At 40.6% G+C, this 11,799-nt stretch overlaps 1 long non-coding RNA gene across 1 annotated transcript; it reads left to right on the top strand.

Moving 5' to 3' along the window:
• Window positions 1-1,172: 1,172 nt before the first annotated feature.
• On the top strand, window positions 1,173-10,582 carry LOC131402913 (uncharacterized). The gene is made up of 3 exons (XR_009219066.1): window positions 1,173-1,254; window positions 8,089-8,136; window positions 10,482-10,582. It is a non-coding gene; the product is annotated as an uncharacterized LOC131402913 (long non-coding RNA).
• The last annotated feature ends 1,217 nt before the right edge of the window (window positions 10,583-11,799 follow it).

The raw sequence follows: 11,799 nt of genomic DNA, 5'->3' as shown, positions 1-11,799 counted from the left end.
ATGCATCTAAGTCAACTGATTTTTAAGACATCATCTTTTTAGAGCAATTTTAGGTTCAAGGCTAGAAGGGGCTGGAATTGGTTATTTCCTTTTCTCCACATAGAAGCCTAGGGCCTTCTGGAGTTGGGTATTTCCCTTTCCCTAGATCAGTTAGGCTCTGGTTAAATAGCTTCTCCTGAGGGCAGATACTGCTAAGAACAGAATGCTCTAGTGCATTTCAAAAATGGTTCCTTTTCCCCATTCCTCTACCTGAATTATGAGGGAATTTTTCTCTGATGTTCACTGTGAGGACCTGTAAACTCACAGAAGAGGGGAGTCTCCCTATGACTAGTCCCCCTGGAGTTTTTAATCTCTTGAACCTATTTACACTGAGCCTCCAGCAATTTGTCAGTTACAGTTGAGGTTTCTCTCCCTCAGCACTGGTTATTGTAGAGGTTTCAGCTCTGTTCTGGTAAGTTGTGTTTTCTCTATGCACCTGGTGGTCCCTCCAATTTTAGGAGTAGTGGACTGCCCTATGATCTCACTTCTCTGACAGACTGAAGAAGAGTTGCTGATTTTTTGGTTTGTTTGTGTTTTTACTTGTTAGGATGGAGTGGTGACTTCTAAGTTTCTTACTTGTTGGACTGGCAAAGAGACTATATTGCAATTTTAACAGCTGCATATTATCCTGTTCTATAGATGCACCATAATTTATTTAACCAGTCTCATTTTGATGGACCTTGGTTTGTTTCCCACCATCTACCACTGCAAACCATGCTGCAACAATATCCTTGAGTGTATGTCTATCTGCAAACGTGACAATACTAGTGGGACAGCTTCCTAGAAATAAAATTGTTGGGTCAAGATTGCCTTAGAGGATATTGCAATTTCACCATCCAAAGAGGCCATTACGTCATTCCTAAGAGTTTTCCATTATACCATATGGTTTAATTATCAAAATTATATTAATCAACATTCTGATTTATCAATATGAACAGTATTTGTGATGCAATGTGTCTTCTATTCCTTTTGTAATTGAAAAGCTGATATAATAACAAAGACAAATTTTAAAACAGGCAAAAATCACCTATTACCAGTACCCTAATGTAACAACTACTTTCATTTTTCCTGTTCTCAAAATAAGTTATTTATAAAGATGGCTCCAAGTGATGTGCTACTGTGGTTGAGCTTCAGCTGGCTGCACGTGAGGACTCAGAGTAGGTACACAATAGCGGTCATTTAGTGAAGACCTGAGGCAAATCAGTGACCAGACTTGTGAGTTTGGAAGGCCTTTGATATTTCACTTTCAAGACCCATTTAGGGAGTGTTGATGAACCAATACCAGAGAAATTACTAACCCAGCTCAGGGAGTACACAGCAGTCCCTCCCTCTTTGTTGGTCTGTTAAAGGCCAAGACATAAAGCAAAGGTGTAGGCCTGTCTCAGAGATGAGAAAGCCACCTGGGAGGGCCAAAGGAAGTGCCTTGAGTTACTCCTTGCAACCAGTAGTTCTCAAACTCCTCTGACCCACTAAGAGAGGCAGAAGACTCCAGGCCCATTTCCACTGGACAAAGAATGCAGAGAGCCAAGAAGCGGAGAGAAACAACAAGAGTCTAAATGGTAACCTGTGCGATCAACAAAAGTAGCACAAAACCATGATTTAACTTACAGTAAACGCTTCCGTAACCACAGGAACTGAAAACAATGACCAATTCAAAAAAGCACTGTTAACAGTGGGTACTTCCTAAAAACAGGAGAAGTTACAATTCTCTGTGATAGCAAGTAGTTATTAAGTGCCATTTTGCCAAGAATTCCAGACTTTTTAGAATATGGAACTCTGAGTCCTCAACAAACTCTAGTAATACACTAATTAATGAGAACATTATATTTTAGTGGCATGTAATATATCAGGGGTTATAAAAAGATTACCCTTAATTATGCATAAAAATCAGTCTGGTGCATTATTTCCCCATAAGGATCAAAGGAGGCAACTTGTATTTGAGGATCTGCTGAGACCCAATAGGAATAAATAGAAAATTATTTAGGAGACTCAATAGGGAAAAAAGTTCTACTTTTTTGGAGGGGGAGAAGGGTAACTTTTTATTTTGATATAACTTCAAACTTACAGAAAAGTTGCAAGAATCATACAAGAAACTTCCCTAATACTCTTTAGCTGGATTTAACAATTGTTTATGTTTTGCCCCATTTGTTTTATCATTCTCTCTCCCTCTACATACATGCATGTGAGTATGTTTATATATATGCATACTATTTTTTCCATTTGAAGGTAAGTTACAGACATCTTCCCTCTCTCCCCCTAAACAGTTCAGTATGTATTTCCAAATGTCCACAGGGACATTCTCGTTCATGAGCAGAGTTCAATGATTAAAATCAGGAAATTTTACATTGATACAATCTTATTTTTCATTCCACAGTCCACATTCAGATTTTGTCAATTGGCCCAATAATCTCCTTTGTAGCCAACTTTTTTCCAGGTTCAGGATCCAATCTAGGGTCATGTCTCTTAAATTTCTTTTAATCTGGAACAGCTCCTCAGTCTGTCTTTGTCATTCTTGACCTTGACATCTTTTTAAGAATATAGGCTGGCTACTTTGTAGACTGTCTCTCAATATGTGTTTGACTGATGTTTCCTCATGGTTACATTCTGGTTATGCATTTTTGGCAGGAAGACCACAGAAGTGTGTTTCTAGTTTTCAAGTGACAGGAATAATACTTTCATAAAGTAAGTTTTTTTTTTTCTTTTGTGAGGAAGATGGGCCCTGAGTTAACGTCTGCCAATCCTCCTCTTTTTGCTGAGGAAGACTGGCCCTGGGCTAACGTCCATGCCCATCCTCCTCCACTTTATATGGGACGCTGCCACAGCACGGCTTGAGAAGCTGTGCGTTGGTGCGCGCCGGGGGTCCGAACCAGCGAACCCCGGGCCACTGCAGCGGAGCGCGCGCACTTAACCGCTTGTGCCACCGGGCCAGCCCTGATAAACTAAGTTTATTGGGAGGGAAATTAACTTCCAATCTTTCTCCTATCACACAAAATAGTTAGAAATATTCCCTTAAAAACTTGGCTTAAAAAAACAAACAAGACTGACAACAATGTAATATCATTTTATACCCATTACATTAAATTTTTTAAAATTAAAACTATAACACTCAATCCTGGACTGGGTCCTGGAACAGCAAAGAGGCATTAATAGAAAAACTGGTGAAATCTGAATAAAGTCTGGAGTTTAGTCAATAGTGATGTACCTATGTTGGTTTCTTAGATTTGACAAGTGTGGCACTATAATGTAACAGGTTAATAATGGCGGACACTGAGTAAGGGATTCAAGGGAAATCTTGATATTATCTTTGCAGCTTTTCTGCAAACCTAAAATTATTCTAGAATGAAAAGTTCACTTAAAAAATTATAACCCCCAGTATTGATGAATGATAGGTAAAACAGAAGCTCTTGCATTCTTGGTAGCAGAATAAACAGGCAGAATCCTCTTGGAAAAGAGTCAGACATTAAGGGTCCTAAATATCCTTGTTGCCTTTGATTCTATAATTCTACATGGAAACATTGTAAGGAAATAAACCTAACAGAAAAAAAAAGCTACGTGGACAAACAAGTTCATTTGCAGCATTACTTATAATCATGAAAAGTTGGAAGCGACCTATATGACAACAAAATAGGCAAGATTAGGAAGTCATAAAAATGAGGCAAATGAAGACTATGTCACATCAAGGGAAATGCTTAAATATGGTAAATGAAAAAAAAATTATATATTCAGTATGTTTATACCTATGTAAAGATCAATCTAAACACAGGAAAAAGAAATTACCCAAAATCTGTTTGTACAGGATTATGCCAGGAAAATGAACATTGTCTTCTTGGCTTTTTTTTTTCCAATTTAACAAATTTAACTTAATTTAAACTGTTAAAAACAGTTTTATTGAGACATAATTCACAGATCATACAATTCATCTTTTTAAACTATATAGTTTAGCAGTTTTTTAGTTTATTCACAAAGCTGTGCCACTATTACCACAATCAATTTTAGAACATTTTCATCATTCCAGAAAGAAACTCCATACCCTTTAGCAATCACTCCCCATCCTCCCCAACCTCCAGCCCTAGCAACCACTTACCTTCTGTCTCTAAAGATTTGCCTCTTCTGGACATTTCATATCAATAAAATTATACAATAGGTGTAAGAGGTGGTCTTTTTGGAGTGGCTTTTTTCTTTTTCTTTTTTTTTTGGTGAGGAAGATCGGCCCTGAGCTAACATCTGTTGCCAATCTTCCTCTTTTTGCTGAGGAAGATTAGCCCTGAGTTAACATCTGTCCCCATCTTCCTCTGTTTTGTATATGGGATGCCACCATAGCATGGCTTGATGAGCAGTGCGTAGGTCTGTGCCTGGGATCCAAACCTGCAAACCCGGCGCCGCCAAAGCAGAGCACGTGTACTTAAGCGCTACACCACTGGGCCAGCCCCTGACTGGCTTTTTTCACTCAGCATAACGTTTTCAAGGTTTATCCATGCTGTAGCAGTTATAAGTACTTCCGTTTAATGGCCAAATAATATTCCATTGCATGGATATACCACATTTTGTTTCTCCATTTATCAGATGATGGACATTTGAGTTGTTTCCACTTTTTGGCTGTTATGAATACTGCTGCTTTGAAATTTGCACATAAGATTTTGTGTGCATGTTTTTACCTCTCTTGAGTATATACCTAGGTGTGGAGTTGCTGGGTCATATGGTAACTATGTTGAACATTCTGAGAAACTGCCAAACTGTTTTCCAAAGGGGCTGTACCATTTTACATTCCCACCAGCAATACTTTAAACTTTTATAACAAAAAATGTACAAGAAATCTGCAAAAATTAACTCCTGCTCACCATAAGGTAATGCTACATTTGAACGGGCTCAACATTTGCAAAGTAAAATATTGGCTCTAGTGAAATACAAGCTGGGCTTTTGCAGGTTGGCAGATTTCCCACTTGCCGAGAACAGGCACAAAGACAGGTGTCTCTTTTCTTTTTTAAAATAGTCTGTCAGTTTGTTTGCGTAGCAACAGGAAATAGGGTGGTCTTGAATCTTAAAATTCTGAACATAATTATGTGTCTTCTCAAAGCAGTTTCTGAACCAGGGAAGCTGAAGAGAGAATGTCGCGTTTCACATTATTGTTGACACTAGAATAATATTAGGAATTGACAGGTTTTTGAGAGACAGATGTTATTGCCGAAAGAAGGACCGTGTATCAGAATTTAAGGATCTGACATAATGATCAACTTTTTTACGCCTTCCTATTACTTTCTGTAGTTGAGTGCTTGAGGTAAATCTATAATCAAAGATTTTAGTTCAGTTCTTCCTTTTCCTGTCACAGTTACCTATCTGCAATTTCTTAAAAAATATTGAGAGTTGGGGAAAGTGATAGCAAAGCAAACAAACACAACTGAAAATACTTATTAAGGAACAGAAGGTAACTTCTTCAATCAGGCATTCCTCTTTGCTGGAGGAAAAGAGGGGACATATATAAAGAGATATCAGCAAGTTTAGAATTATTGTAATGATGTCTCGGTTAATAATTACTAACCGGAATTTTCAAAGCAAGAGGATCCTGACCACTACTGTACTTTGAAAAAATATTTGTTATACTTCGTTTTACAATATGCTGAGGAAATTTTAATTTTTTCTTAATATATTTTTTTCCCCAGACAAGGGAATTGGGAAGCATCAAGGTGAATGTAGAATGGAAACAGAGCTGTCAGACTAAATTTTCAGCTTTTCACACAGTATAATTATCACTTTTTAGTTTCCACATAAACAAGTCCTTAAATTACATTAAGAAGATTTCAAAAATATCCCTTAATAAAAACACATATAACAATCCTGAAGGAATTATTTTACTTTACCATGTGTTATAAACTGAATTGTGCTGGCCCCAAATTCTTATGTTGAAGCTCCAATCCCCAATGTGACAGGGCCTTTAGGGAGGTAATTAAGGTTAAATGAGGTCATAAGGGTGGAGCCCTAATCTGATAGGACTGGTGTCCTTAGAAGAGGAAGAGACAGCAGAGATCGCTCTCTCTCCACGCACAGGCACAGAGGAGAGGCCATATGAGGACACAGAGGAGGGTGGCCACATGCAACACAAGGAGAGAGGCCTCACCAGAAACCAACCCTGCTGGCACCGTGCTCTTGGACTTCCAGCCTCCAGAAGAGGGAGAAAATACATTTCTGTTGTTTAAGCCACTCAGTTTGTAGTATTTTGTTATGGCAGCCTGACACAACTAAGACACCACACCAATGTGATTTGTAACTGTTCTTTCCTTTTTGCCACTGTGATAGATTATAGACACAACCAAATTTTCTCAACTGAGGCCACAAAGAGATGTCTCTGGCCATTAAATCCAATAGTCATTGGAACTACCTAAATTTTAAAATGGATCCATTAAATTTAGGCTTCAAAGGATGTATTCTAAGTTAATTTCTAGGATAAATCACTATAAAATCAATATATTACAAGTTGTTACCACCAGGGGGCTTTACCTCCCATTTCTTTAATTCATAGCTAGCCTCTCTATCCCCAGAGCTGGCCTCTCCACTATCCTAGATCAGCGGCAAGAAGCCAGGACCAAAGTATGGCTAACCTAGTGGAGAACAAAGATGGTGATGATGGTGACAGTGGTAAGACTGGTGGTGACAAGATCAGTGAACATTTGTCAAGCACTTACCAGATGTCAAGCAGATATCTATTACCTTTTTTAATCTTCAAAACAATCATTATTATTATCCCCACTCTTACAAGATTTAGCAAGGTTCAACAATTTGCTCTCTGTCACAGGATTCAAACCCAGACACAAGCACTCCAGTGCCCATTTCTTATGCTACAATTCTCAAAACTGAATCATTTAAACTCAAATTGTGTTACTGAACCATAGCTTTTTTGAAAAAATAAATAAAAATCCCTAATAATGAATCTGAAGTCTATGTCTAATTTCTTACTAAATACAACCAGTACAAAACCAGATCTACTAAAATAGACTCTAAATGGAACTTGTACCTGATAAATAAAACCAAGTCCCTGTAGGGTAAATGGGAAGAGTAGAAAAGCAGACAGAAGCTTCAGGAGAAATTCAGCATTCCTAAATTGTACCAGTAGGTGATTTTCAAAAAATGATGGAACATTTTTTGTTCAACATTTTCCCCAATACCTCTAGGCCAAAGCAACTGCCTTCATCAAAACAATACAAGTTAAGTCTTGGTTTCAAGTAAAGAACAGAAGCTTAACAAGTGTCTGAGAATATCAAGGCAACTGCTCATTCTTTTATAATACAGTTTAATATGCCCTGTATCTGCTCGGAAATTCCCAAATAGGGTGACTCAGGATATAACTATGTCTCTTAGAGTTCCCTGTTCACTAAAGAATTACCACAGAGAGACAGAACACCAACTCCATTTTCTAATTCTGAGAGACCTGAGTAAAGATAAAAGCAACTCATACTCTACCACAATTAAAAAAGCAATCTCATCCACAGGCAGGCTCCTTTTTCCTAAACTGGATTAACCACCTGTCCATTCCTTCCTCATATATTGAATTTTTTTTTCACTATATTAACATTATTAAATTAACTAGAGCTTCTATTCCTAGAGCATAGATTACCAAAAGTTGGATCGCTGGGATAAAGTATATATGGCTATTAACTGTGATGGTTATTGCTAGATTCCTTTCCAAAAAAGTTCTAGGCACTAACATTTTTTTTCAGACTATATGAAGCAGGCTGTCCTTTTCTACTAATACAGTATTTCATAGACTATAAGTACACAAAGTTTGGAAAGTCTTCTAAAGAACAAGAAATCAATATTTGTTCTCCTGTGGAGGCTTCTGTAATCCCTTGTACTATCAAAAGGAGAAAAGAAACTGTTACTCACAAAATTTATCTGCCTCGTGCAAAATAGACTTATGTTTCCTTTTCCCATTCTCGTTCACTTTTCCTCTCTTCCCCATCACTCCACTGTAAGATGTGCACCTATATGTATGAACACAGCTTTCTCACTTGTAAGAGCCTTGACACCTAACACACTTGTCCCATAATTTCACCACAGAGAAGGCGAAAGGAACGATAGTTGGGTAGCCAAACATTTCCACAAAAGGTAAGACTTTATTGTTATTTTCTTTCTTGACTACGAGAGAAGCTAAATCCCTTAAAGAAAGGCTCCCTCTCATCATTTTCCTAAGTGAAATCTTTCTTCCAGTAACTGAAAAGTGAGTAGATATACTTATTAATTAAGGCTCTGAACCCGTCTGCTGAGGTTTGCTCTTCTACCGACCAGTTGTGTGACCTGGGAACAAGTTACCTAACTTCTTTGGCCTCTGTTTCTTAATCTGTAAAATGGGTACAAAAATAGTTCTTACTTTGTAAGGTTGTTGCAATGAGAGTGTGTATATGTTTATGTTTGTGTGTATATTTATAAATATTTATATACACACATATATAAAGACCTTAGTACCTGAAACACAGTAAGACCAATGTAAGTGTTAGCTGTAAATCTGAGCCACATTCCCCACTACCCACCTGGAAGGCACCCCTAAAAGGAAGCAGGATGTGGAGAGTTCAAACTTCATTTGCCCTCTAACTCCATGTGAAATGGGAGGCATGCACACCTGGCTCAAAGAGAACAGCTGTCTCCTCTCCCTCTTTGAAGTCAGGGGGCCATTCTCACTCACCAGGTGTAGCAGGGGAAGGGGCCCTGGGCCCTGCCCCACGGGAGCTCATGGTCTAGCGAGCCTGGAGAGAAGAGCAGTTACTACCCTCTCCTGAAAACAGGCCTGCAGATCTAGTTTTAGGGCCAGGACTTGAAAAACTGTTTGTGTATTCAGTTTAATTTCTAATTGTTTTCTGAATAGAAACACACATGAATTAAAAGCTATTAAGATAAAAGAGGTCCAGCTGAACACAGAGAGACTACCTTTCGACTTGTCATCGCTCTGGGTCAAATGAAGTCACATCTTTGAGGATGGCAGAGCTGAGGGGTCACCATCCCCATGAAGGCACAATGGCTTGGTATTAGAAACCTGGGCAACCGCTCAGAGCCCCACATTAGGGAGATTCTTGTGCACTGTGTATAACTGAGCAGTGATTCAAGGGGACTGTTGGTGAAGGAAGCACTGTGGGCTAGCAAGGATAAGAAACTGAGGCTTATACAGACAACTTTAAGTAAGAACCCAACTCCTTCACCCCCTTCCCCTACTGTTCTTTCCTGTAGCGAGTATGACAGGGCCAGGCCCATATCCCTGGGGCCCTCACCACCCCAGTACATGCCCACAGTGTCCTCCTACAAGCACCCATGCCTCCTGGCCGGAGCACTTCCCTCGCTGCTGTGCAGCTGCCAGAAGTGGAGCCAGGCACAACACTCAGTCAGTGACAGACGGGAGGGGAAGGGTAAACGCCTCCCTTTCCCACCCCCGTGTGCAATAACTCTGAGGCATGTTCTACAGTCTTCCAAGGTTCCGTAAGGGGACTGAGCTCCAGCTGCTCACAGAAGTAACCTACTCAGTCACACTCTTTATCGGCCCTGTCACTTTCCTCGCTCCTCTATCTGGGATTTTTGGGACCACCTCCTACATAAACTACTTATACTCAAATCCTTGTCTCAGGATCTGCTTCTCGGCAATTCCAACCTAAGTCATTTCCTCTTTAAATATGGGCACTTCAGGATAGTCTTATGACTCCTTTCCCCTTGCCAGGATGTTTATTTTAACCAGGTGTCCCCTCCAGAACACGGGTCACTTCACCCCTTGGAGATAAGCCTGGGCTCTACAGTGGCTGCCTTGGTCTTATGAATACTACTCAGATCCTGGGAGCTGCAGGCTGTCCTCTCAGGATGGAACTCTTCCCACCGTGTAACGCTGGGGTGTCTTCGTCTGGTGCCTCTCCTGCCGTGGGGCTTCTTCCGCTCACAGCTCCACCACCTCTCCTGACATGGCTCAAATCCACAGCCAAAGCCACTGCACACTAGGCACACATCTGTCTTCTTGCTTGAAGTTTTCTTCAGTGGAGCTTGAAGGTATTTCTTCTCTCCAAAAAAGCCAACTCAAATGGATGCTCCTTTTATTGGAAATGTGAGCAGTTTAGAGATGGGCACTCTGCTTTTCATGGCTCACCTGATTCAGCTGGAATATTACAGCACTAAGGGAGACCATTTCACTAGCTCCCAGAGTTAGATAAAAATGCAGAATCTAAATAAATAATTGAAATATTTCACATGATGTAGCTAGGATGTTTTTATCTGATCAGGAATTCCTCCCAACTTTTGAAGAGCCTTTCACCCATGCTCACTTATAAGGCAGTGCAGCAAGATGGCTAACAGTATGGCTGCTGAGGCCAAATGGTCAGGGTTTGATTTTTGCCTCTGCCTAGCTGTACAGTCTTAGACAAGTTAACTTACCCCTCTGAGGCTCCCTATAAAATGAGGATAACAACAGTATCTACCTCCAGGATTGCTGAGAAGATTAAACGAGTGGGCCCTCAATTCAGTGACTGGCATCCTTATAAGAAGAGATGAGGACACAGAGACATGGAGGGAAGAAGATCATGTGAAAGACATAGGCAGAGATTGGAGATCTGCTCCCACAAGACAGGGAAGCAGGAACCATCAGGAGCTGGAAGAGGTGAGGGAGGATTCTCTGCTGTTGGTAAACTGTAGGCCTCTCCCTTTGTTCTCACTCAAACCATAAAACCTAACAGTACCTTGTCTTAAAAATTCTGATTATCATGTGGCTTATCATATGGCTGTCCTGAAGATCATGGACCATGCCCGATGCCATCATTTAAATTTCTCAGGTCCACAGTTATTACCCCTGAACTCCTTCATTTTTCATTGTAACTCACTGAAATCATAGTCTCCATCTAAGAATCAGTAAGGAATAATTTTAAATGTATGGGAGAGAAAACCCAGCTAAATTTAACTTAAAATAATTTAACAATGTAAGAAAAAGGAAGAAAAGAGTCGATGAGGGAAGAAATCAGCTCTTGGTAACGAGACTTGAGGAGTAGATTGTGTCCAGGCACAGAGATGCAGCATACAAATGAGGGGGCAGGTCTTGTCCTGACCGTCCCTGATGCCCACCCCTCCTCTGCTCTCCTCCCAGGTGGCCTCAGACCCTGTCAGCGGCTCCTGCACTGTGACCTCGCTCAGCTCCACTCCCCAGAACTCCAGGTCTGGCAGGTAAGAACCCCGTGTACACCCGGCTCCTCCTCCTGTCCCATAAAGGGTCCTGTGCCTGGATCCTGCTGGACCAGAGAGGGCCATTTGACAGCCCATTCCTAGGACATTGGGGATTTGGAATATGCAGATTAGCTCACACTGAGGAATTAGAACACCCTAGTCCTAGGGAGGAGTCAGCCCCACACCAAAGCTGTGGGATCCGGGAGGGAGCCATCACTGTGTTAAATCCAGAGGCCGTTGTCAGGAGGCACAAGGCACAGTTGTCCACCTCCACTCCCTCTCTGCCCTTCCGTTTCTCAGTCACTCTTTGACCCTCTGAAATAGGCTTCCTTCCCCATGACTGCTAAGACTGCTCTATCAAAGCTCTTCAAGAAAGTCCAGAAAATTCCGGATCCTTCCAAAACCACCTCAGTCCTTTCCCTTCCTGACCCAGTGAAAGATCCCCCCATCTCACTTTTGTAACTTGACCCTTTTTGGTTAATTTCAGGTGTCAACTTGACAGAGCTAAGGGATGCCCAGAAAGCTAGTTAAGCATTATTTCTGGATGTGTTCACATGGCTGTTTGTGGAAGAGATTAGCATTCAATTC

The sequence above is a fragment of the Diceros bicornis genome, unplaced genomic scaffold (assembly GCF_020826845.1).
Source record: "Diceros bicornis minor isolate mBicDic1 unplaced genomic scaffold, mDicBic1.mat.cur scaffold_339_ctg1, whole genome shotgun sequence".
Taxonomy (NCBI): domain Eukaryota; kingdom Metazoa; phylum Chordata; class Mammalia; order Perissodactyla; family Rhinocerotidae; genus Diceros; species Diceros bicornis.
The sequence above is the reverse complement of the archived record's forward strand: the minus strand, read 5'-3'. Positions and strand labels throughout refer to the sequence as shown.